The sequence below is a fragment of the Canis aureus genome, chromosome 17, assembly GCF_053574225.1.
Source record: "Canis aureus isolate CA01 chromosome 17, VMU_Caureus_v.1.0, whole genome shotgun sequence".
NCBI lineage: Eukaryota > Metazoa > Chordata > Mammalia > Carnivora > Canidae > Canis > Canis aureus.
This window is the reverse complement of record NC_135627.1, coordinates 11,046,361-11,072,849: the sequence shown is the minus strand read 5'-3', so window position 1 is coordinate 11,072,849 and position 26,489 is coordinate 11,046,361. Positions and strand designations below refer to the sequence as shown.

At 40.1% G+C, this 26,489-nt stretch overlaps 1 protein-coding gene, 1 long non-coding RNA gene and 1 pseudogene across 7 annotated transcripts in view; 1 reads left to right on the top strand and 2 right to left on the bottom strand.

Moving 5' to 3' along the window:
• The window catches only part of LOC144287776 (uncharacterized), a 64,537-nt gene extending 57,317 nt beyond the window's left edge, over window positions 1–7,220 (bottom strand). The window contains exons 1-2 of the long non-coding RNA XR_013355531.1: window positions 7,138–7,220; window positions 5,153–5,245 (exon numbers count right to left, since the gene is read on the bottom strand). This is a non-coding gene — a long non-coding RNA (uncharacterized LOC144287776). The remainder of the gene's footprint in view (window positions 1–5,152; window positions 5,246–7,137) is intronic.
• The window catches only part of PCCA (propionyl-CoA carboxylase subunit alpha), a 461,536-nt gene that overhangs the window by 385,018 nt on the left and 50,029 nt on the right, over window positions 1–26,489 (top strand). The window lies entirely within an intron of this gene.
• LOC144287772 (malate dehydrogenase, mitochondrial pseudogene) lies at window positions 10,935–12,090 on the bottom strand (annotated as a pseudogene).

Below are 26,489 nucleotides of genomic sequence, written 5' to 3'. Positions count from 1 at the left end.
CCAGACCTCAGCAAGAAAGCCTATGTTGCAATAAAATGAGTCAAAAATACTATATTGCTGGGGGGGCCTGGCTGGCTCAGAGAAAGTATGACTCTTGATTTCAGGGTTGCAATTTTGAGCTCCATGTTGGGTGTAGAGATTAATAAAAATAAATTATGAAAAAATATAAATAAGAATACTATATTGCTTTAAAATGCTAATCATCATTAGAGCTTTTTTTTTTTTTTTTAAGATTTTATTTAATCAGGAGAGAGAGAGAGAGAGGCAGAGACACAGGCAGGCTCCATGCAGGGAGCCCCACGTGGGACTCCATCCTGGGTCTCCATGATCAGGGCTTGGGCCGAAGGAGGCGTTAAACCACTGATCCCAGGTCACAATAAAACAGTAATAATGAAATACAGTCATAATATAAAAGTTTGAAATATTGTAAGGATTATTAAAAAGTGACACAGACATAGCAAGTGAGCAAATGCTATTGGAAAATGGCACCAATAGATTTGCTTGATGCAGGGTTGCCACAAATGTTCAATCAGTTTAAAAAAAAAAAAACCCACAGTATCTGCAATGCATAATAAAACAAAGCACCATAGAATGCAGTGTACCTGTGATCTTCTGGAAAGAGAATTACACATCTTCCTAGAATGATCTTATGTGGACGTTTCTCTGTACTTCAGCACTTGTGCTAGAAAGGACTTGTTTTTATGGATTCTAGCAGAACAGTGTGTTGTCCTTGCTTCCCCTTCTACTACTTCCACCACCCCACCCTGACCAACGCTTTTGTCATCTCTTGTCTTCCCCTAAATGCGATTCATTTACCAGTTAACATGATCCTTTTAGAGTATAAATCAAGTCTATTGTTCTTGTTACTTTTCTTCAGCTGCGTCGGGTGCAGACACCAAGATCTCTTCACCTACCTTTCCTCTGCCAAGACTGTTTGCCCCCAGGCAACTGCGCAGAAGGTTCCCTCACTTTATTCAAACCTTTGGCCACCACCTCAGGGATGACTTCCTGGTCACATTGTTTAAAATTTTTACCACTTTTCCTCCACTTTGTTCTGTTTCTTTAGCAGTTAATCACTATCTGACATATTTTAATGTTTGACATATTTTACTTTTTTAAAACTTGTTTATTGTCCATCTCTCCCACTTGGGTAAACTAAGCTCCATGAGCACAGGGCTCCTGACTGTCCTGTCCACTGCTCTCACTCAGCACTCAGAACAGGGCCTTCATAACATAGGCACTCCATGAATGCTTATCGAGTGGATCAATGACATCCGTAAGTATGGGACCTAAAGATTCCACTTAAAGAAGAAGAAAGCAAATACAGAAACAAAGGAGGAGACGGAAGAGCCTAGGGTACTGTTTGGGACCTTAGCAATGAATCCCTCTTGCCCAAGTGAGGAACTTGAGTCAGAAAAGACAACTCTCTTGGCCAAGGGTTCACAGATAGTGGAACTCACAGAAGGGAGCTCCAGTTTGTCTGCTCAGCCCAGTGCTCTTCCCATCATCAAATGCCCTTTACCTTATTTCTTTTCATCTACTCCAGGCCCCTAAAATACAGCAGGAAACGTACATAAACGCACCCTAAACAGCCATAAAAACTGGACCTGTTTAGGGCACCTGGGTGGCTCAGTGGTTGAGCATCTACCTTTGGCTCAGGTTGTGATCTCAGGGTCCTGGGATCGAGTCCTGCATTGGGCTCCCTGCATGGAGTCTGCTTCTCCCTCTGCCTATGTCTCTGCCTCTCTCTCTGTGGTGTCTTTCATAAATAAATAAATAAAATCTTTATAAAAAAAAAGTGGACCTGTTTATGTAGCTGATTCCACTGTCTTCCTCCAGGAAAAAAGAGGTGACTTGCTAGTGAATCCTAATTATTTGTCCACATTGTTTATACACTTTGTACAGAGAAGAAATGTCAGTGTCTAGAGTAATTTTGAAGTACTCTAAAATTCTACATCACAGCCATTGAGATGGCCATTGTAGTTTGTTACAGTGCATTTTTCTATGTGTACTATTGGCAGTAATAATAGATCAGTATGAAAGAGAGAAAGAAAAGGTCTTGAGAATAGTGGGACTGTTAAGACAGATGCAGAGTAATTTCTAGCGAGCGTGTACTGCTTCACTTCTAATTTCCTAAAGCAGATGCAGTCAGGAAGAGCATTGGTAGGTCACATGGTTAAGGGAAGACTTCCGAAATACAAATTTTCTTTGTGAGAATATTGTAGAATTTTCTATACAAGTTGGCTTTTGAATGTTGATAAACATACCTTCATGTTCAAAGAGTTGAATTTTAGACTAAGAAGGACTTTTGTAAAAAAAAAAAAAGAAGAAGAAGAAGAAGGACTTTTATGGGGCAGCCCGGGTGGCTCAGCAGTTTGGCACTGCCTTCTGCCCAGGGCATGATCCTGGAGACCCAGGATCGAGTTCCATGTCGGGCTCCCTGCATGGAGCCTGCTTCTCCCTCTGCCTGTGTCTCTGCCTCTCTCTGTCTCTTAAATAAATATTTTTTTTTTTAAAAGAAGGACTTTTGTTGCATTGATAAAGTTCAAAAATGTTCTGTCAGTTCAGAGAAGGTACAGACTTCAAAATAATTTCATTTGTTGTTTCACACAATTTGAACTTTAAAAAATACAATTTTGTTATTTCTCACTAAAATCTCATTTTTAAAAAAGATTTTATTTATTCATGAGAGAGACAGAGAGAGATGCAGAGACACAGGCAGAGGGAGAAACAGATTCTGTGCAGGGAGCCTGATGTGGGACTCATTCCAGGCATTCCAGGATCATGCCCTGAGCTGAAGGCAGATGCCCAACTGCTGAGCCACCCATGTGTCCCTAAATCTCATTATTAAAATTAGATTGCTACATATATAAATACTAAATATTATATAAAATGTTATAAATATACTTTACACATTTATAATATGTATAAAAGAACATTTATAAAATACTTATAAGTTACAAAGACTAATGATAAAACAAAGACCTGTATACCCACCAGAGTTTTTCTAAAAAACACAAAAATTATCATTACCTTTGAAGTTCACTGTGTATTCCTTCTCAGTCCTATCAGATCTCCTTTCTCCTCCTTCCTAATTTTTATCACTTTTCCTTTATAACTTTTCCATATAAATACATCCTTAAATATTAAACAATTAAGTTTTACATGTTTTTAAGCTCAACATGCATGGGATTATATTCTGTTATTGTCTGACTTTGTTATTTGGCTCTGTGTTGTTTGTGAGGTCCACCTCTACAGTTGATGGACCCCTGGGTGGTCTGTAGTGTCTTTGTTGTAACTCCGTGCTGCTCTAAGCATATGTGCATGAGTACATATATCCTGATTGCATGTATGCCAGAGTTTTGTTAGGGTTGATGTGCACAGAGTATGCAGTGAATGAGTTCACTTTGTTCCACATTTTCACTAGTAGCTGATATTATCAGACTTGTTAAGTTTTGCCAGTGTCAGTAGTGTCCTCATTGTGGTTTTAATTAACATCTTGATTATTAATGAAGTAGAACATATTTTTCTGCATTTATGTTTATTGACCATTGAGTCTAATCCTCTGTAAAGTACCTCTTCACACCTTCTGCCCATCTTTCATTGGAGTGAGACTGTATATATGCATGAATTTAGTCTATTTATGTAATTTGCATTTTTAATAAGGCAAGGAGGACTGGGTTGGATCACCTGACTAGTCTGGATTGTGAGCTGTGAATGGAAGTGACTGTCAAGAACTGTGGAGGCTCTGAGATTTTACCTTCCTTGAAGCTGACAAATTAGCCCACTACAGTCATGGATGCTGGTAGAAGAGGTGAGACTCCAGGGTCAGAGATGAAGGATGGTTTATTACAGCAATAGCAGTGGCCAGAATATCATTGTTTTTGCATCATTTCCCTGAGCTCCAGTTCCCACAGTGTGGTGTGAAGAGGGCAGGAGGACATGTGCTCACACAGTGGGTTCTGTTATAGTAGGGGAACCTGAGTTTAGTTCAGAGAACTCTGAGTTTCTCTGTGGGCAGTGAACATGCCTTCCCTTTGTTCCAAGGGTGTCTCTGTCTTACAAGGCTGTTTGTATAGTCCAGAACAAAAGATAGTCAGTGCCACACTCACAAGAAGTAGAGAAGCACGAGAGACCCATGGAGAATTGTCTCCTTACAGTGATGTCCTTCACTTCTGGTCAGGGACAGCCATGAGCAGGCATGAGCTCTCTAGGTCCCTCCCATGTCTGCTGGGGAAACAACATGCTTGGCTGTTGAGTTCCTAGCAGCATGGGTTCCTGGGGAAGGCTGGAGCTGGGGCACCGTACCCCCAACTTTCTGTGGACTGAGATTTCAGAGCTATTTCTGAAGCCTAACCTAGCTTATCCTAACACACAGCCATGGAATATAAAGGACTCTTCTTGCTGATAGAGTTCCATATCCATTTACATGTATAGAAAAGATGTAGACATTGAAGAGTCAGTGGATTAAGTCGATCTACTGTAAAATCTTTGGCTCTTTAATTTTAAATCTAAGTGTAAGGTATTTCCGTTCTGTTACTCTGTTTGAACTTGATTTAAAAATTGTTAAGTTAGTAAGTATTTTTATATAACGAAAGGCAAACTCTTCTACTAAAGGCATTGAGATCAGGATACCTGGGTGGCTCAGTGATTGAGCGTCTGCCTTTGGCTCACGTCACGATCCCAGGGTCCTAGGATCGAGTCCCACACTGGGCTCCCTGCAGAGACCCTGCTTCTCACTCTATGTCTCTGCCTCTCTGTGTATGTATCTCATGAATGAATAAATAAAATCTTTTAAAAAAATAAAGGCATTGAGATGAAATTTGCGCCTCTGTGATTCAGAGGAGCATATTTTACTTGGATGTACCTACAAATTCAGGCCATCCACGTTTTAACCTTTAGTATCTATCAACTTCATGACCACTCCCAACATGGAGGACATAGGACTATATTCATTTCTTAGGGTTGCCACAACAAATGACCACAAACTGGGTGGCTTCACTCAGAACACAGAAATGTATTCCCTAAGAGTTTAGGAGATGAGAAATCTGAAATTAAGGTGTGGGCAATGTTGGCTCCTTCTGGAGGCTCTCACAGAGAATCTGTTTCATGCCTCTCTCACAGCTTCTGGTATAGTTGGAGCAGTACTTACTGTTCCGTGACTTGTAGCTGCATCATTCTGATCTCTGCTTCTGTCCTCACATGGCTTTCCTTCCCAGGTCTGTGTATATTCGGTCACAGAAATCTAAGCACACAAGTCACTGGCTTTAAGAACCACCCTTATATAGTAAGACCTTGTCTTAGCTAATTACATTTGGAAAGACCTTCTTTACAACGGAGTCACATTCTGAAATATTGGCTGGATGTGAATTTTTGGATGGCAGGGCTCAACCTAGTATATACCCAACATAGATAGGCATGAAAGCATTTATTTGACATGTATGAAAATTTGAAAACTAACTCAGGCAATTTACCTAAAAGTATATTTCATAATCAGAGCATTGTTCCTCATTAATACCTGACTTGAGCACTGCCATTTATTTTCCAAGATATTTTCTTACCTTTTATCATCACCTATATCCCATACTCAAACATGCAAAACACCAATTAAAGGGTATGCCTAATTTTCAGAAGACAAAGTGAGCATAGTCAGTTTAAATGACTATTCTGTGCTAATAACTGGCAGAAGCAGGATGCAAAATCAGGTCTCTGACTTTCAAGTTAAGCTGTTTACCATCAGAGTGCCTTAGAAACAGCTTTATTGTGTGATCCAGTTATTGCTATAACTGCTATTAAGTACAAGTATTTTAGCTTAGGCGCTATGCCATAGATGGGGTAGCTTAAACAGCAGACATTAATTTCTCACAGTTCTAGTGGTTGCTGAGTTCAGGGTCAAGCAGATTTGACTCCTGGTGAGGGTCTTCCTCCTAGCTGGTAACTCTATCTTCACATGGCAAAGAGAAAATTCTGGTCTTCTTATCTTTTACTTTTTATTTCTTTAAAAGCTTTTATTTTAATTCCAGTTAACTAACATACAGTGTTACATTAGTTTCAGGTGTACCATATAGTAATTGGTCTTTCTTCCTTTTTATAAACACTAATCCCATCATGAAAGCCTTATTATTCCCTTGACCTCATCTAAACCTAACTGCCTCCCAAAGGACCCACAACCAAATAACATTATACTGGGGATTATTAGAGCTTCAACATAGGGATTTAGGGAGGGACACAAACATATAATCCATAACATACACTTGGTTGGTGAGTTACATATCCCAGAATTTTTCCAAGATATATATGCCTATCTCAGATTGTAAGTTGTCTGAGTTTTGTTTTATGTGCATGTTTTTGGTGCAGCTGTGAGTTTGTGTACATCAGATAGTATAAGCTCAAGAAGAAATGAAAGAGGTCCAGTGTTTTACTGAACCAGAATTACTTACTTGAACTATGCTTTGCAATAAGGATGAATATTTCATTATTGCTTTTAAGAATGTAGAAGTTACCAGTTTATTCCAAAGTTTTGTTTTGTAATCATTGTTTATGTTTAATTTTTAAAGTACTATTATTTTTTAAATACTATAATATTAAGTCAAACATATCTCACCAAGACTAATTTTTTTTCTTGTGAAAACAATACATATTGCCCCAAAGCGAAAATAAGCATAGAGTACAATAAACAGCTCCTTCGTAGCTGCGCTTTTGGCATTTACCCAAGGACTCTTGAGGAACTATCAAATTATATGTCTTTGAAGCTTAGCCAGATCTCTTAATGAAACCAAATCATGCTGAAGTTCTTAAAGCTAATTTAAATCTCAAATTGTACATTTTAAATTAAGTTTTTATTGATAATAAATATACTTTATTTCTTATTAGCCTTGAAAGCTTGAGTGATAATATCAGTAGAATAAACATGTTTTACAAAGATTTACCATTAAGATGCTATTAATATGACCCTTGATACACCAGCACAATTAGATTTCAAAGTAAGCGTTTACGGAGTAACAGCGATTAATGACAACCATCGAAAACAATTTTGAACTCCATCAGTTTAACTCAGGAGGGTAAACTTAATATGATAATTCATCTAGTTGAATTGTATCAGCTTAGCAGGAAAGTATGTAAATATGTGACCCTTACCTAGTTTCTAAATGGCTGCTGTGCTGATAGATTTATCAGTTCCATTAAAGAACTTTGGGGAACTTTGGAATTTCAGCAATTGTTCCCCTGGAAGCTGAGAACCCAACCTGATCTCATACTGGGCCCATTCTGGTCTGCATATTTCCATAATTTGCCTTTGCTACTAATATGACAGCAAGACACAAATAACTGTTTCTAATAATATCAGATGGAGTTGTGGAGGACAGCATTTTAATGTAGTAAAAGACCTCCCCGTGGGGTTGTTATTGCTACTATAGAACAGCAGCTACACAGTTGCAACTGTAGTCTCTTAATTGATTCGTTTAATTAGCAAGAGCTGAAGCTTAGGCTGTATCTTGTCATCTGATATCATAGGATCCAAAATCTGCATTATTCATATTTATAGATAGATGTATAAACATCATCAAAAAGTTCTCTTTCTTCTGAAAACTCACATATGGATATTGAATTTTGATAGAGTAAACTCCTATTTGTTTGAACTCCAAATAATTGGAAAATGAAAGGAACTATGTTTGTTATTGTTCTTCTGAGTCAGTACTCTTGAGAAGTAAATGATGTCATATAGTTTTGGGTTATTATTGTCTTCCAAAAATAAACTTCCAGGGAACTTGTTCAGTCTTGTATACCTTACAGATTCGTAAGCAGCCCTTCTATTTACATCGTGTCTGGCTCCTCTAATCTCCATCCGCCGTCTCTCCCTTCTGTAGCCCATTCCTTTCCCTGTATTAATAAGGTTTGAGGAGTAAACGACGGCTTATTGGGATTTCTGGCATGGTCATCCGTGTCCCAGCCTGCCTTTGCAGTCATCCTGAGTGCTGCTGCTTTAGGCTTTCCATGTGTGCCCACCCCTTGACTGAATTGCCTCTATGGGATTTGCTCACCCCACCTACCTGTGCTGGTCTCGGTTTCCTTGGATGGGGAAAACTGGCGTAAAATCCTACAGCCTTCGGCAGAGACCCACTTCCACCCCATCCACGCAGGGCTTTATCCCCACTTGGGGCATGTTCTCTTTATTCCTGATCCTTTTCCTGTCCAGCCATAGACATCAGGATGAAAGCCACAGAGCAGACATTTTGTGGAAGAGTGATGAGTCTTTCTGTTTTTGTTTTTGTTTTTAGAAAGGGAGAGACAGAGACAGGGAGAGGGGAAATGGGAGAGAAATGATCCAAGGAGGTTCCACCCCCCAGTGCAGAGCCCAATATAGGACTTGATCTCACAACCCTACGACCATGACCTAAACTGAAGTCAAGAGTCCAGCCTTAACCCACTGAGTCACTCAGGCACCCCCAAGTATTTCTGTTCTTTAGATACATTTTATAATACTAAGAAAAAGTAATTTTATAGCATTCTGTCTTGCCTTTCCCCCACATAATGCGAAATTTCAACCAAAATGTCACTAAAATAAGATTTTAGGAAATGGGCTTTAAATGCTTTCCTACTCTTGAACATTGTTTTTTGGTAACATGTTCTATGTACCATGTAACCAACCCAAGAACAAACTTTTGGGAGGTAACTGAGTTTACTTTTCTAGCCTTTTGAAATTGGCATTTTGTATATCATATGAAACTGCAATTATTAATATCCCATTATGTGATGCATTTTGAACAAAACATTTAAAGAAATCACAGACTGCCTGCTGTACTATGTGCTAGGAAGTGTCCTGGATGAATGTGATTTGGTCTCTGCCCTTAAACAGTGTACTGGGTCCAGGTGACACAGACTGGTCTCATGAGTACATGGTAAGTGTGAGATGGGTTATGTATAGGGCAATGAGATAGCAGAGGAAATTATAGATTAGTTTATTTCTTCTTCTGATACAAAACCCAAGACCATATGTTCAGAAGCTGTGCTCCGTGACGATAGTAGAGAAACAAAGGAAATAAAATAAATGGAGGTACAGAGGCTTGTGGGTGACCAGATGTTTAAAGAAGAGTAGATTACCTAGTGAGGGTAGCAAGCCAGTGGCCAAGGTCTGTGTTGAAGGTGAAACTGGAATAGTGGGAGCTGGATGATGCAGAGCCATGCCAGGGAGATTGGACCCTATTCTCTAGACTTTGAAGGATTTGAAAGAAGAGAGGTGTGATTTGTTTTATGTTGATTTTAAAGAGAACTTGTGGGAACAAACGAAGAGGGTGCACTTGAGAGACTCCTTGAGGACCCAGGGTCCAGTGATATGTGTTAGACAGATTCAAAGATGATTCTGAGATTTCCAGATGTGATAACTAAGTTACCCAAAGGAGAAAAACAGGAAGAGGAGAAGAATTATACCAGAGAAAAGGTGGGATAGGTAATGACTTAGATTTTTGACTGTTTTCAGTTTGAAATACCAGGGAGACATCTCTGATGTCAGGGACATTTCTAGTCTGGAGATCAGGAAAAAGATTAAGGATGAGCATGTTATTTGGCACTTGGTCAACATGCAGAGATGAGATCTGAGGTTTGCAGTAGCTGAGATTGTCCATGGGGATGGGATGGTGAAGAAGAGAAAAGGCCCAGATCAGACCCCTGGGAAAGTCCACATCTGAGGAGGAGGCTCTGAGTCTCTATAATATCATTGTTAAAATGGCATTACCTATTGTCCAAATAATTTATATTATATGTGGCTATTAGAAGTTAACTTAATGTAACCTCAGTCATGATTTCACATTATCCTAGGGTATCACTAATTATTTCAAAGTGTCTCAAAATCCTGCTGCCATCTGCCAGAGATCCTTAAAATAAAATTAATTTTAATAAATAACATCATGTCTTACATTTGTATGATGCTTTAGGGTTTTAGAATGCTTATTTGAATCTATTCACTTTCTGAAACAAGGCATATAGCAGCTTAGACTTCGTTGTAAAAATAAGGCACACAGCACTCTGAAATGTCAACGATAAATATTTGCAATTATTGAGTTACATGTTCACAAGAAATTTCCAGAAACCACTCCCAAGATGTTCATGGATGTTGAGGTAGGCTGCTAAATAAAGCTTGATTCTCTGAGTCTGAATCTCCTACATGCCAACTTTGTGAATTTGACCAAGTTACTTAACCTCCCTGGTCCTCAGTATTTTTTTTTATCAGCAGAACATCTACTTCTATAGAAGTTGTGAGGGTTTAATAAGAAAGTGTTTATAAAATGCCAAAGAATAATAGGTACTTGACATATAGTAGCTTGACATATAGTACAGCACCCCCCAAAAAATATTTAATATTTAATACACTTTCCCTTTGCTTCATTTTGCCCTGTGGGGTTTATTTTTCTCCTTTTGCTTGCTTGCCTGGAGACCTGTTGTCATCTGAGATTGTACTCTCCATTGAGATCATACTGGGTGCTCAGTTTGCAGAAAAATTCAGAAGGAAAATATTTCTCTTTTATTTGAAAAGTCTAATTATTGTTCTTAGGTTTATGACCATTAACCTCTCACAGTTCATGTACTAATATAAAGCATGTATTTAATCCTTCAGATACTTGTGAAGGTTTGTGGCCTTTAGATGCTTAAGAACATTCACTTCCTTCAAGAGTGAGGATGTTTACCACGAACAGTCGTGACTAGGGAAATCCAGAGTTTGGAAGACAAAATACTTCTCATACATCATTATTTTACGACAGTGCTCAGGGGCTTTCTTCCTTAGACTGGCCCCACGTGGAAGGGCTGCTATTTTAGGTAGGCTCTTGAAGGCCACTGTAGTATAGTGCAATATACTGCTGATTCTGTTTTTTTTTTTTTTTTTTTTGAAAATGGAAGCCTGCTTTTATTGATGCACACATTGACGGACTTGCGATTGGAAGGGGTGGTGACGTTAACATGACTGGTGGTTAACGCAACGGAAACATGAGGGCAGGAGATGGCTTTGCAGGGACATGATGCCTTCATAAGTTAGGGAAACGGACTGCTAGCTGGCTGCCCTTTCATTTCATGTTCTTCACAAACTCCTCTCCCTTTTTGATGGAGGCCTTCAGCTCGGGGATGGCTTCTGCTATCATCTTCTCTTCAAAAGGGGAGATCTTGCCAATGCCTAGATTCTTCTCGATGCCCTTTTTCCCCAGCAGTAATGGTGTGGAGAAATAGGCACAGTCTGCTTCCTGGGATTTAACAAAGGAACATTCGACAACTCCTTCCTTCCCATTCATTGCATCCACAAGGGAGAAGACAAACCGAGCTCCAGTGTATGCCATGGACAGGGTGGCAGAGCCTGCTCCAGCTTTGGCCTTCACCACCTCCGTGCCGGCCTCCTGAATCCGCCCAGTGACGGCTGTCAGCTGGTCCTGGGGAAGGTCCACCTTGGGAGTGCACTGAGATATCAGGGGGATGATGGTCTTCCCGGCATGACCGCCAATGACAGGAACATTGACTCGCGCGGGATCCAAACCCTTTAGTTCTGCAATGAAAGTGTTGGCCCTGACAATGTCCAGGGTCGTCACCCCGAAGATTTTATTGGGGTCGTAAGCTCCGTGTTTCTTGAAAACCTCTGTTGCAATTGGGATGGTGGAGTTGACCGGATTTGAAATGATGCAGATCATGGCCTCGGGGCAATGCTGGGCGCAGGCAGCAGTCAGGGTGGCCACAATTGAGGCATTGGTGTTGAACAGGTCATTCCGTGTCATGCCTGGTTTTCTTGGGACTCCAGCTGGAATAACCACCACATCGTAGCCTTTGAGGCAATCCGGCAGCTGCTCAGGTCCGAGGTAGCCTTTCACGGTTGCTCTGGTCTCGATGTGGCTCAGATCTGCGGCCACTCCGGGTGTATGAGCAATATCGTAGAGGGTCAGGCGGCTCACTAAGGGGCTGTTCTTGAGAAGCAGTGCAAGGGGCTGCCCAATTCCTCCGGAAGCCCCAAGCACAGCTACTTTAGCATTGTTATGGGCTGAGGTGCTGAAGCTGCGGCGGAGAGCGGCGCCGGCAGGGCGGGCGAGGGCGGAGAGCATGGTTGGTTGGAGTGGGCAGGGAGCCCTGATTCTGTTTTTATAAATTATTTGGTTGCTATTTAACTTATGGTAAGAATGATTCACAAATGGCAGCTCTTTTCTTCTAGAATCAATGACTGTCAGGGGTTGTCAAACTTGAGCATGTGTGAGCATCACCAGCAAAGCTTGCTAAAAATGCAAATTCCTGGCTTCTTTCTCAACAAGGCTTATTCCCTACATACCAGGTGATACTGACAGATCTGCATTTGGAGAGATCAGTTTAAAATACACGAGGACTTGGGCAGCCTGGTGGCTCAGCGGTTTAGCACCACCTTCGATCCAGGGTGTGATCCTGGAGACCCGGGATCAAGTCCCATGTCGGGCTCCCTGCATGGAGCCTGCTTCTCCCTCTCTCTCTGCCTGTGTCTCTGCCCACCCCACCCCCCGTGTCTTTCATGAATGAATAAATAAAATATTTTTTAAATAAAATAAAATACACCAGAACTGATATGTCATATCAGATAAAGGACTAGTATCCAAGATCTATAAAGAACTTATCAAACTCAACACCCAAGAAGCAATCCAATCATGAAATGGGCAGAAGACATGAACCGAAATTTCTCCAAAGAAGACATACACATGGCCAACAAGCACATGAGGAAATGTTCCACATCACTTGCCATCAGGGAAATACAAATCAAAACCACAATGAGATACCACCTCACACCAGTGAAAATGGTGAAAATTAACAAGACAGGAAACAACAAATGTTGGAGAGGATGTGGAGAAAAGGGAACCCTCTTGCACTGTTGGTGGGAATGTGAACTGGTGCAGCCCCTCTGGAAAACTGTGTGGAGGTTCCTCAAAGAGTTAAAAATAGAGCTACCCTTCAACCCAGCAATTGCACTACTGGATATTTACCCTAAAGATACAGATGCAGTGAAAAGCCAAGACATCTGCACCCCAGTGTTCACAGCAGTAATGAAAGGAGCCAAACTGTGGAAGGAGCCATGATGTCCTTCAACAGATGAATGGATAAAGACGGTATGGTCTATATATACAATGGAATATTACTCAGCCATCAGAAAGGACAAATACCCACCATTTGCTTCAACATGGATGGAACTAGAGGGCATTATGCTGAGTGAAATAAGTCAGTAGGAGAAGGACAGTCATCAGATGGTTTCACTCATATGGAATATAAGAAATAGTGAAGGGATTATAAGGGAAAAGAGGGGAACTGAGTGGGGAAAATTAGGGAGGGAGACAAACCTTGAGAGTCTCCCAACTCTGGGAAACAAACAAAGGGTTGCGGAAGAGGAGGTGGGCGAGGGGTTGAGGTAACTGGGTGATGGGCACTGAGGAGGGCACATGATGAGATGAGCACTGGCTGTTATACTATATGTTGACAAATTGAACTTTTAAAAATGTAAAAAAATAAATGTATCCATTTCTGGGAAAAATAAAGATGTGAAAGGACAAAAATAATACAATACAATACACCACACCACACCACACCACAACACACCACACCAGGACTGGGGCGCCTGGGTGGCTTTGTTAGTTAAGCACCTGCCTTCAGCTCAGGTCATGATCCCAGAGTCCTGGGATTGAGCTTCCCCACTGCTCATCAGGAAGTCTGCTTCTCTCCCTTGCTCATGCTCTCTCAGTCTCTGTCAAATAAATAAATAAAATCTAAAATATAATATGCCAGGATTAGGATTTAAATATATTTTTTGACTTTTTTTATTTTTTTATTTTTTGACATTTAATGGTAGAATTAGTTTCTAGTTTAGGAAATGAATACCCAAAACACATTAGATTACTGGTGTTATGAGTCAAGCATAAGAGCAATGTTCCTGATGTTTCTTATTGTAATTAGAGGGTAGGACAAACATTTGATTATTTGGATTGATTAGTGTATACATTCATAATTATTTATTTATTTTTTAAATTTTTTCATAATAATTTTTTTTAACCAGGAAGGGACACGATAGGACCTGAAGTATAATTAAATCTATAGTATCAGCTATATCTCTTAAGTTTTATACCCATTGGACAGTTTGTTTGTTTGTTTGTTTTAAATAAGCCCTGCATGGAGTCCAAGTTGGGGCTTGATCATGACCCTGAGATCAAGACTCAGATGCTTAACCGACTGAGCCACCCAGGCACCCCAGACAGTGATCATTTTTATTTTTGGCTTAGAATGAGGTTTTCAACCTTGGCAGTAATGACATTTAGAACCAGATAATTCTTGCTATAAGAGACTGTGCTGTGCTTTATGAGATGTGTAGCAACACCTCTCCAGATAGAGCAACCCAACTGTCTCCAGACATTGCCAAATGGCCCTGGGGGTGGAAAGAGAGCAAAATCACCACACACACCCCGGTTGAGAATCACTGGCTTAAACTACATGTAATAACAATTGAAGTTCCAGAGTTTTCTTTCCCATTTCACTATAATGTTGTAGAAATTAAATCTCTAGAACAGATGAGATACTCTTCAGTGGCCTAAAGCTTACAAAATCTTACACACATTTTGACCTATTCAAATGGCTTTATGCAGAGAAAATGACAACACACTTCAGCTAACCTCATATTCCATTTGTTTTCATGACCTTTTTAAATGTTAGCTGTGGGAATGGTACAAGGGTTACCCCTTCTAGTCTTCCAAGTATTGGATCATCACCTAGATCTGCTATGGATGGCTATTCATGGAAATTCTAGTTTGCATAATTGCATTCTATGTGGGTCCTTTTTAAACTATTTACCAATAACAGTTTCCTGAAGGACTCATGTGCTGAGTCAGCAGGGAACAGGTACAGGTCATATCTTATCTCAGAAGCTGTGGCTCCTCCTTTGGTCCTCCATTTTGTAGAAGTCTTGTAATCTTCCCACTGAGAGATGTTACGTAGAATGTTTTATAGCACCACCTCACAATGGCTGCTGCAAAGAGTAGTTTTTGTTCTCTTCTGGCTAGCATTTAATTGCAGAGCTCTTTAATATCTGTGGCACTTTCCCCGCCACGTATGGGCAGTACATGGCAGAGTGCCCGGTAAGACGTGTGAGCATCAAATAGTAGCCAGCATGTCAGGTGTGTGTTTCTGAGGCTTCCCCTAGCTGGCGTACATTTTGTATGGTATAAATTCTCAAGATTGTGGGGGACAGCAAAGATAATTACTAAGGTATCAGTGTTAATTACCCTAGGTAATTACCAGGCATCAGGGGACACATGAAACTATGAAGTGCCCTTGTTTGCAATAGAACCCCTGCCTCATTTAAGGGCAGGGAAATGATTAGTGCCTAAGTTTTAGCAGCCACCCTGATTGTATGCTGTCTCTCAGAGCTCACCCAGCCCTTTCCTTTTTTTTTTTTTTTAAGATTTTATTTATTCATGAGAGACACAGAGAGAGACAGAGGCAGAGACACAGGCAGAGGGAGAAGCAGGCTCCATTCAGGGAGCCTGATGCAGGACTTGATCATGGCACTCTAGAATCATGCCCTGAACCAAAGGCAGATGCTCAACCTCTGAGCCACCCAGGCATCCCATCACTCAACTCTTTCCTATCTTAGCTGTTCAGTAAACCAGACCAAGGAGACAATGCTCCTTCAGTGCATACAATGCTCCCAACACTTTACACTGATACCTCATTCAGTTCCCACTACTGTTTGAGACCATCGGCAGAACCCCTATTTTACAGATGAGGTCATGCCTCCATTGTAATATTATGGACATTAAGTGATTTGCTCAGATTGGCTCCTATACTAAAGGCAGTAATAGGGGATTCAAACCCAGATCTGCTGACAGACCTGGCTTCCTTCACAGTTGCTTCTGAGTTGTTAGGATTTAGGTCTTCTAGTGGCCCTTTACACATGCTAATTACTTCTGACTGCCTGGTAGAGAGCAGCTAGCTTTGGTGGGAGCAGGGCCTGGAGGTAAGGACATACTAACCCTCCTCTTCTGGGTTTGAACTTAGAGACCAGCCATTTAATGGGGTAGAGTGCTAAAGGTTCAGATTCCTGGGCTTCCTCATGTAAGTTATTTTGTATCCAGGGAGGGAATTTTTTTTTTAAAGGTAATATTTACCAGGTAATCATTCCAGATATTAAAAATAGATTAAAATTACAATTTTTTTTGTTTTTTTTTTTTACAATTTGATTTAAAGTCTTTCAGAATGTGAGAAAACCTTAGCTATTATTTAGGGTGAGTAGGTTGTTAAAGTGTGTTGTGAAAGACTAATTGTTCTTATCCAAGTATTTAACCCCTCTCCACTCTTCACTTCCTTATGCAACCAAAGTGTAATCCCCCTTGAAGGATTTTATGAATACCTTGGGTAGTTTTTGAAATCGAAGTTCCTGATGGTATTTGTGTAGGTATTGTAAGTCTAGATTAGTAGTACTCAACCCTGGGCAGTTTTGCTTCTCAAGGGATGCTTGGCAATGTCTGGAGACATTTTGGCTGTTACAAGTAGTGGGCTGCTACTGGAATCCACTGGGTGGATTTCCTAAAACTTCTTGCAAGCATCATCAGGGATATTTCTGAACATCCTCCAGTAAACAAGACCGCTCCTTACAAGAGAATTATCCAACCTAAAATATCAGTGGTGCGGAGGTTGAGAGTCTGAGTCTAGACAATAATTATGGACGGGCACAAAAGTACCTGTTCCATCTCCTTAACCTTTCACAAAGCTCTCTGATGCTCTGCAAACTTAGGTGTCCTCTGGATAAATAGTCCACAGCTGTCCCACCTTATTCATTCATCCCACCTTACCCAGCCTTAATTTGTAAATTGAAGGAACTGCTGGTATCTTGATCATATTAAGAAAGAACTGGGCCCCATGTCCATATATGTCACATGTATTGTTTTGCTGTCTTGCCCTCACTTGATGATTCTGTGTGTGCATTTTTGTCTTCACAGACTTTCAACCAACATGTCATTCCTCTAAATAAGATTTCCTCTTAATCAGTGTCTGCAATTATGATCCAAAGGACTTTGATATTGTTTTTTGTATTCTTGATTGTATCTACATTTCATTTCAAAAAAACAAATGTTTTACATTTCAAGCTTGTCCATCAGCGATTTCTTGTTGAATGATCTCTGTTAATGCCATAGCTACTCAGAGTAAAAGATCAATTAGATGTTGTGGTATCAATTTATCAATTTGTTGAAGATAAACCTATATAAATACATGCTGTGTGCTCCATGTGTGCACACAGCATGTGTAAGGTTTCCATAGAGCCTGTGTCTTCCTCACAGCAGCTCTTGTGATTTGAAGGCAGGGCTGCAAGCAGGTGAGAGTGGGGCCCAGGCGGGAGCTTCCTGGCCTTGCACCTCAAGTGACCTTGCACCGTGTGGCCTGCATTCTGGCCTTCAGTGATTCTGCAGATTTGCTCTTGCCTTTGCAGGGTGTTCTGAAGTGTACCTGCAGGTTTTTAATTTATGGAGGTAATGAGTGTCAACACCAAGGTTAATGCCATTGAAGGAATTACTTATACTTCTAATGAGGAGGGAGCACCCCACACCACACAGGGCTACTGGAAAAGCACCAGGGTTTGTCAGGAGGCAAAAAGGAGCTACGGGGAAAGCATGGTTGGGAGCCTTTATTGGGGTTTCTACAGGAAGGTAGAGTAGGGCAGGGTAAATGACTTAAGACTGCTAGTTTGAATGTCAGTGTGGGCTTGGGACATCAGCCTGAGGTCTCTGTCTGATACCTGGTCATAGGCTGATAGAGGGCTGGGAAATAATGGCTTGGTATGTAAGCTAGATAAAAGGAGTACTTAGCTTGCATATGAAAGGCATATTCCCAAGGTCTTCCCTATCTTTGGGTGGGGGGTGGTTTAGCCAGCCCTGGGAGAGGCTGGATCTCCTCAGGTCTATAAGGCCTCCAAGAGGTCATGTGTATAAGGAATAGGAGGGGGGGAAAAACACCACTAATTAAATGCACAAAGAACTTGGAAATAATCAGGTCCAAAGGAACTGACATAACAGTAACTAAACCCACAAGACTGACATCTAATCCAGAATATGAGTAATTTTTTTTTCTCAGAAAGATTTGGTCATGGGAATATTAAGAATATTTATTAAGAATATTTCTCCCATGACCAAATCTTCAAGTCTATCCTCTGGAACATCAGCTGAATGATGATATCAGAATAATTAGGAAGGCTGGTTAGAATTTTTTTTTTAAGATTTTATTTATTTATTTGAAAGAGACAGTGAGAGCATGAGCAGGAGGAGGGGGAGAGGCAGAGGTAGAGGAAGAAGCAGACTCCCTCCTGAGCAGGGAGCCTGATGTGGGCTCCATCCCAGGACACAGAATCATTACCTGAGTCGAAGGCAGATGCTTAACCCACTGAGCCACCCAGCACCCCTAGGCAGAATTATTTCAAAACTAGGCTGGGTTATCAGGACAAAGAGAGACCTAGTGTACCTATGTTATGCTAAAGTCTGGCAAATCACTTCTGAATTCCAGCAAGAACACTCTTCAGTGTCCCCCTCTTTGTCTTCTCTGCCTCAGTGCTGCTGCTGATCCTCCCACCAGGGCTCAAGCAGTTACCAGTTTGCAGCTACTGAAACTGTAGTCATGGACTCGAACTCTAGAACCATAGTCTTGCTTCCCTTAGGCTGACACACAGATCACTTTGCTGGGAATTGTGAGTGTCCCCAAACTCTTAGGTGTTGCACTTTCACAGATGGTTAGTTGTAGCACTTCTGTGTGGAGTTTTATACACGCAGCTCTCAGAAGTTCCCAAGAATTTTCCATGTCTTAGGTAAGCAGCTCTCTCACCCCACCAGGGAGTACATAGAAAAAATATTGCATGGAAAGAACCCTTGAAAGGTCTCATTTTAGCCCCAGTAATGCTTTAAACTGATTATGTGACCTTCCTAAACCTCTGTTTTCTTTGTTGTAAAATGAAAGGTTGGGGTTCGTGACCCCTGAGGTCTTCCCCAGCACTGGCTTGCTCTGAGAATGATTACATTTGTCACAATATGGGGTTTGCTTCACTACAGTAGCAAAACATCACACATGCAACTTATTATCATTGTCTTTTGATTTTCTTGAGTTTTTCAGCCTCATTTGGGGAAACCTCAGTAGCTGCTCGCACAATGATACTGTGTCCTGTCACATAATTTCAGGGGACAGTACATTGTGCTGGCACAGACTCAGTGCTCATAATCAAGATTATATGTTCTGCTTCCTGTGACTTTTTTGTGGCTTCTGGGGAAAAAATGCAGATGCTTTTCAATTATTCTGAGGGAATTTTGATTAACCCCCTGGGTAGACTTCTTTGTACCACCTGCCATGGAGAAGCAAGTTTTATTGAACAGAAGGTATAGAATTGAATTGCTCATATTTGTTTTCTTTCTGGTGCCTATAGCGTTATTTCAAACTAAAGCATTTTAATAAATATTTAATAAATATCTGTATAAAATAGGTTGAAACTGTTTGAAACTAAAGCTCTTTTGTTCTTCAATTTCAAATGCAAATAAGCTAATTGACTTTTAAGTAGAATCTTCAAATTAGAGGCTCATTTTTCCTTTACGTATGTACAAAGTAGTTATTTTTGACTGAGATAGTGTCCTGCTTACTTCATAATTCCAAGTATTAGCCCTTGGAAACAATTGTTTAGGTTTTTTGCAGTGTCACTATTTTTGTGTTTCTTGTAGCTATTTTGCATGTTTACTACTTCTCTTTGCATTCCCATTTTTACCTTTTGCCTCTGGTCAGAAGATGTCAAGTTCTCCATTCATAGAGCATTTTAAATGGCTGACTGTCAGGCCTTTTAAAAAAAGTTTTATTGAAGGGCACCTGGCTGGCTCACTTGGTAGAGCATTTGATTCTTGATTTTGGGGTTGGGAGTTTGAGCCCCATGTTGGGTATGGAGTTGATGTAAAAAAAAAAAAAGTTTTATTGGGACGCCTGGGTAGCTCAGCGGTTGAGCATCTGCCTTTGCTCAGGGCCTGATCCCAAATCCTGGGATCAAGTCCCACATCAGGCTCCTTGCATGGGAGCCTGCTTCTCCTCCCTCTGCCTGTGTCTCTGCCTCTCTCTCTCTGTCTCTCATGAATAAATAAAATCTTAAAAAAAGTTTTACTGAGATATAATTCACATTCTACACAAGTTACCCATTTAATGTGTAGAATTCAGTGGTTTTTAGTGTGTTCACAGGGCTGTGCAACTCTTAGTCCATTTGAGAGCATTTCGTCACTCCAAAAAGAAGCCCCTTTCCCTTTAGGAGTTAATACCCTATTCTCCTTCAGCCCTGCCAGCCCCTGGCAGCCACTAATCTTTCTACCTGTATATGTTTGCTTATTCTGGACATTGTGTATAAACAAAACCATTTATGTGATCTTTTGTGACTGGCTTCTTTCACTTGGCATCATATTCTCAATGATTCATCTCTCTTATATCTTCAGTAGTTCATTCACTCTTTGCTGAATAACGTTCCAGTGTATGCATATACCACAGTTTGCTTATCTATTCCTCAGGATGGATGTTGAATTGTTTGTTTTTTTAGCTATTATAAATAATATCGCTGTGAACATGCCTATACATGTTTTTGTGGGACATATGTCTTCATTTTTCTTGAGTGAATATCTATAAGGGAATTTTGAGTCATATGGCAGCTCTATGTTTAAGTTCTTTTTGAGGAACTGCCAGGCTGTTTTCTGAAGCACCTGCACCATCTTACATTCCCACCAGCAATATGTGAATCATTTATTTTCTCCAGATCCTTGCCAGCATGTCTCTATCGTTTTTATTATTGAGGTATAATTGACAGCACTGTGCTTGGTTCAGGGATTCGGTATTTGTATGTATTGTGAAATGATCACCGTAAGTCTAGTTAACATCCGATGTCTATATCTTTTTGATTTCTAGCCACCTAGCAGGTGTAAAGATAGGACTTGTTTTTAAATACTCTCTACGTAGGATTCCTTCTATTCTCTAGAGATCCTAATTCAAAAACAGCCCAAATGGCATATTATTGTGTTTTGTTTTTTAAAACAAACTTAACCCTAATGAAACAACAAAGCACATGCATTTTAATTATTGTGTATTTCCTATTGCATTGTTGTCTCTTCCTTCTGCAAATAAAATGTTTTTGATATTAAGCAGTTCCTTTCATTTCCCTAGGCTTTTTTTTTTTTTTTTTTTTTTTAAATGGTAGCACATACTGTGCAGGAAGGTCATTACACTGAGAGGAAAAAAGAATAATCAGCCTTGAAGAGAAAGTTAATGCTGTTTGTATAATTTTTAAATAGGTATCTTGTAACATTTTGAGATTTAAACCAACTAATAATATTTTTTGCACATTACTGGGCAGTTTGTTTTTGTTGCCTGTGAATTGATATTTTGCTTTGGGAACTATGATAGTGAAAATATCAAGCTTCAAATACTTTGATTCCTTAGTCATTTAATTCCTTAGTCATTTAGGTAGTAATTCTGTTCTGCAGACCACCTACAAGTGTTTGTAAGGGATATAATAACTGACACTGTATTTAATTAGCACTAATATTGTGTAGAAGGAAAAACATATTAAGTATCTTTATGAGTCACTAGTTCAAAATTAGCAGAAACTAGGAAGGGAAAGTCCTTGTCTGCACTTTTATTTTGCCTAGCCATGGAAGTTTGTGACTCGTTTGTTCATTTGTTCCTTCATTCATTCATTCAACAAGTATTTGTTGGGTTCATATTATGTGCCAAATAATGTTCCACATCCTGGGGAAAAGGACTAATTGATATAGGACAGAGTATAAATCACAAATAAATATCCAGAAGCAACCAGCTAATGTATATAAATATACAACAAGCTGATGTAATAAATACGGACCTTCCTCTGTTTAGGACGGGGTTATGTGCTGATAAACACATAATCCTTGAAAATGCACTTAATACACCTAACCTTCTGAACACCATAGCTTTGTCTGTTCTATATTAAATTAGCTCAGAACGCTTACATTAACCTGCATTTGGGCAAAATCATCTAAAACAAGGTTTGTTTTATAATAAAGTATTGAATATCTTATGTAATTTATTTAATGCTGTACTGAAAGTGAAAGACAGAGTGGCCATATGGGTGCAGAAGGGTTGTCAGCATATGGTTGTTTACCCCTGTGATTGTATGATGGATAGAAGCTGTGCTGCCACTGCCTTGCATCACCAGAGAGGATCATACTGCCTTGTAGTAGCCTGGGAAAGATCCAAATTCAGATTTGAAGTGTGGTTTCTACTGTATGCATATCTACTTTCGAGCCATCATAAATCATATGGGACCCTTATAGGTCAGGGACTGTCTGTATAAATTCATATGCCCACAGAATCACCTTTCTTGGGTTCTCATGGCAAAACGAAGGACACCAAGGTCAGTTCTCAGTTCCCGGTTTGAGGGTCAGGGCAGGGAAGTTTAAAGGGGGAAGGTGAAAGTTCAATTCTTAAGTTTTTCCCTTTCTTCTCCCTTTTTAAAGTAAAAGCCATTTTTTGGTTTTGTGGTCTTGTCTCTTTCCACAGATGTAAAGATCTTTCTTCCTTTCTTGAATTTCTTCTGGGTTTTATAGTTATTACTTCAATTATGTATTTCCCACCTGTTTGTATATAGAAAGCAATTTACTTGTTGAGGTCCTGCATATGGGAGGTTGGGGAGGATGCAGGAAACCCCTCTATTTTCCACTTCATTTTGCTTAAACCTAAAAAACTTCTAAAACATAAAGTATTTTTAAAAAATGTAATTTGCAGAGCAATGCCTAAAGACACCTGCTCTAAAGTCAGGCAGATGCTTATTTATTGGCTGTTTGATCTTAGCCTTATTTACTTTCTCTAAACCCAGTTTACTGGTTTGTCAAATGAGAACAATAATTCCATCTATTGTGAGAATTAAGTGAGAGAATGTGCATGTACCACTTAAATAATCCTTGGCACAAAGCAGTCACTCAATAAATATAACCAGCACTGTAGAAATATATTTTACACCAAGGACTAAACATTTATTCATCTTTATGAGAGGATCCTGGGAACTTTCTGCCATGGTGGTTTCCTAAGAACAACGACTGTAGATCTAGAAACTTTAACTCAGTGTGACTTGCTCTATTTCTTCATTGTATTATGAACATTTCTGTACCACTCTGTCTTTTCCCCTGAAATATCTAACTTGTGGATACCTCAGATAAGCTGTCAGTGGGGCAGAGCCTTCCTGCAATAGGCCTGGTAGAAAACGGAGGTGGCCTTGGTGGAGACCAGGGGAGGAAAGATGGGGGCGAGGCAGTGAAGAGGAAGGCAGAAACTGGAGGGGATGCAGAGGCAAAGGAGATTTGTGTTCTTACTGAGAATGACTTAAGCTTGTTTTTAGGCTGAAGACAAGGAGCCAAAAGAGAGGAAAAAAAGAGTATGGTTGATGAAGCAGAGTCATAATTGATGAAGGAAGGAGTAAAGAATAGGCCAAGGGTTCAAGTGCAGTGTCTAGTGCCAAACAGGACTAGAGCTAAGGGGGTGGAGCTAAGGATGGGTGCAAATCGAGAAAAGTTGGTAGGGTTGTAGGCTATCTATGGAGCCCAGGGGGCTTTTTTCTTTGTAAAAATGTCCATCCATTCAGTAATAGTTATTCTGTTGACATAACAGACTTTTCTATTTCAAAAGACCAGTGTGAGCACAAATTTATTTCATCTTACACTCTTTAGAATGAAAATTCATATTATTTTTAAAGCCAGATACCTTGGGTGCTATTATATGTTTATTATCTAATGTTTTTAATAAAGAAATTAACAACAACAAAAAAAGTGACCAAATTATCCAAGTTTGACTTTATGCTACCATGATACTTGCCTTACTCAACACTCAATGTCCCTGAAGGTCAGCAAGAGAGGAATCTGCCCTAGACTGGTCTTTTCCTGCATTCATCACTTAAAAAAAAAAAAAAGAAAGAAAGAAAGAAAGAACAGTGAGAACAAGCCATCTTTTACTTTTATAATTTTTAATCCATCATTAAAAGTACAACTTGCTTTATGATCTAAAGAAATATCTAAGTCTTTATATTAGGAACAAAAGTGAGCCTTTCAGGAAAAAGGGAGGAGAGCTTAATATGCATTAGCCCTTTGAAGTATTTCTAGATTTTGAAAAGCTTCCCGCCGTTCCCAGCCACATTGAGAGAGACCCAGCTGTATGTCCAGCAATGACACTGTCCTTTCTCTTATCGGCACATACCAAGCTAGAGAGTGGGCCTTTTGGGAGCTAGCCAGGCTTCTGCCATCAGTGATGTGTTACCAGGGCAGTTGGCCCATTGGGAGTTTCCCTTCTCATTATACTTCTGGGGGAAGACTCTTAAGTTAATGATTGATTTGGAAAAATAAACCATATCACCCTTTGCTCTTCTTTGGAACATTTCTTTAAAACTTGACTGTCACTGGTGGATGCAGGGAACTTTATGGAGTGAAAAGTGGAAGAATGCTGGCTGAAGTAAGGCCTATCAGTCTAGGGCTGTGAAGTAGGGGTTGCAATAGATAAGTTTGCTTTTAAAAATAAGAAGTGACATCATATCATTTGAATTCTTGCCATTTTTATTCATTTGGTTTCATTTCTTGTAACCTAGTTTTCAAATGTAGAGAAGTTGCTGAACTTTATATAGCAACTTCTTGATAAGCATGCTTTCTTGTGTGGTGGAAAGTGATGGGTTGGTGTCTCTTTTTAATGCTCTTTCTATTCATGGACATTTTTGCCAGAAGGAGTGCTTGGTGCCAGCTAGTTTCATAGATGGGGGGAAAACAATCCGGGTTTCAGTTTCACAAGAGGAAAAACAAAACCTAAGAGGAAAAGGAAACAATTCGTTAGCAGTGGACCACTGTGCAGAGGAGGATAACCTGCCTTCAAAGATTTTTGTTTCGAGCACTAATATAATGTTTAATAAATAGTTTACTTCAAAGGACCTCACTACAAGAAAGTAGGCAGCTTTCCTGCTATTCTTGTTCCCTGGTTCAGTTTTACTATAAGTAGCTCATATCCGGTCCTCTGTGGTCTCAGGTGGTCATTTGTGTTTATGATACTAATGTTGAAACGCTAGGAATTGGGGCCCTATTTTAAGTCAATGGCAAGTATGCAGTGTTCTACAGGAACTGAGTGAGGCCCTCCTGAAACCCTTGACCCATCTTAAGGAAAGTGCTCAGATGCTGTAAGAGGTGTGTGTGGGATTATGTCCTCCAAAAATAGAAGACGACTAAGGAATAGAGAAACCCATCAACAGGCACCTAAAGTTTTTGATGTATTGTGAGGACGCCTGTGTTCTCATTCTAAACATCTAAACAATATGTGTGTTTAGTATCCTTGAGATGAAAGCCGGGGGTTACAAAGATCACTGAAGATGTTTGAATTTTTTTCTTCCTGTGGATATATTTGGCATATGTAGACTTTGAGAGTCCATTATTAATATCAGTTTCTTCCAGATAGTACCAGATAATCAGGTAGACAGATGTAACTTGGAAGAAACTGATGGAACTTATAAAGCAACCATTATTTTTTTTCTACTATGAATATTAACCCAGTAGTGTATTGGGTCTGAGTGGAGCCTGGTTATATCCATTTTTAAATGGCTTTCCTGTGATTCTGGTGAATACCTCATAAAACCACTATTGTAAACTTGTTAGGTACAGTTTTGTTTTGCGTATTTTTTGTTGCCAACTGTTTGATGAAGTTAAGGACCTAGGGCCATCCTAAGAAACCCAGGCTTAAGATATTTTCATACCCGCTTATGCCTCCTATTCCTATTCCTCTCATTCTCTCTCTATTCAGAACCAAAGAGACAGCATCACTCTAAGATCCAGGAGCCAAAGCAGAGAGCTTGAGGAGTGAAGGGGGGAAAAGGGAACAAGTGGGTATCTCACCCCATTGCTTTCATGATAGTGGAAAGGTTTTTATGGATTGGACCTGTGTTTCTATATTAGCCACATTGTTCTTTAAAGCACTGGCTAGGGATCCCTGGGTGGCACAGCGGTTTAGCGCCTGCCTTTGGCCCAGGGCGCGATCCTGGAGACCCGGGATCGAATCCCACGTCGGGCTCCCTGCATGGGGCCTGCTTCTCCCTCTGCCTGTGTCTCTGCCTCTCTCTCTCTCTCTCTCTGTGTGTGTAACTATCATAAATAAATAAAAATTAAAAAAAAATAAATAAAGCACTGGCTAGTAGAGCCACCTCTTTTTCTCCCACTCTTTGTATTCTTGAATATTTACCCAGAATGAACTCACTGTGGCAGCTCTGATGGGGCGTGGAGGTGCATTATCAGTTCTGGTTGTTGTTTCTGAGACCCATATTGAACTTGAACACAGATAACCTTATTTCACAGCCATTTACATATCAAGTCATGTGTACCAAGCATTTCTAGGGTTTAGGTATCATATGGGTCAATTCTTTTTGAGTAATCAATTCACACCAACATTCAGCATGAGTAACTTGTAAGAGA